At 44.1% G+C, this 910-nt stretch overlaps 1 protein-coding gene across 1 annotated transcript in view; it reads left to right on the top strand.

The window, feature by feature from the left end:
- UVRAG (UV radiation resistance associated) overlaps positions 1-910 on the top strand; it is a 210,880-nt gene that overhangs the window by 16,597 nt on the left and 193,373 nt on the right. The gene's annotated exons all lie outside the window — the stretch shown is intronic.

Below are 910 nucleotides of genomic sequence, written 5' to 3' on the forward strand. Positions count from 1 at the left end.
ACCCTCTCTCCCCCCAATATACAAGAGTAAGGCCTCATTTTGAGCTATTATGCAGTCACCTCTACATAACCATGCACCCCCCCCATGAAAACATATATTTTCAATAACATTAAAATATGCTATTTTCAGTGGGGGTAGTTTGTTTGTTTGTTTGTTTGTTTTGTTTTTAGTATACAATTTGTTTTTGATTCTGGTTCCAAGATTTTAAACCCCCTTTCCAAAAGGAGTACTTCTGGGGGCCAGGGGAGGGACTAACGGTGGCAAAGGTCAGTGGTTAGGGGCAGGACTTCTGGTCCCAAGATGGTGATGAGGGGGCGGGTCACCTGTCAAGGGGCAGAGCTACACATGCAGTCCTGGACAGCTTACCAAAACTCGTTAAGTGGCCTTCTACCCAAAATAATTGCCTGCCCCTGGTCTGGAGGATGAAGCAGTAATGGATTGGGAGGACAAGAACCATAAACTAAAGAGTGCGTATTAAAGTAGCCAGTGAGAACTTTTTGACCAGTATTGAGTATTAAGTGGCAGTAGCTGGCAATAGCTAACATCAGGCAATAATAGAGACCTTTAAAATCTTCTCTTTCTTGTTCAGAATAACTTGTTATGCCTAGAAAAAGGGTGTTTGGCCTCATGCATGTCTGAAGACTTGCAAATGCTGACTTGAGCAGACAGTCAGCTGCATGGGAAGGTGCGGAGTATAGAGGCCGTTGTGAAATGGAGATGCTTGCCTGCAATCGAGGGGGACTTGACATCTGTTGGGCAACCTTGGCCCAGAAGTTAGGATTAAAACACAGGCTGTCAGAACTGGAAAATTTGGATGGTTGTGCACATGCACATTTATACAATGTATATAAACAAGGCAATGAATACAAGACACACACACACACACACACACACACACACACACACACAC

Source organism: Gavialis gangeticus, unplaced genomic scaffold (assembly GCF_001723915.1).
Source record: "Gavialis gangeticus isolate Ggan-Ray unplaced genomic scaffold, GavGan_comp1, whole genome shotgun sequence".
NCBI classification, from domain to species: domain Eukaryota; kingdom Metazoa; phylum Chordata; order Crocodylia; family Gavialidae; genus Gavialis; species Gavialis gangeticus.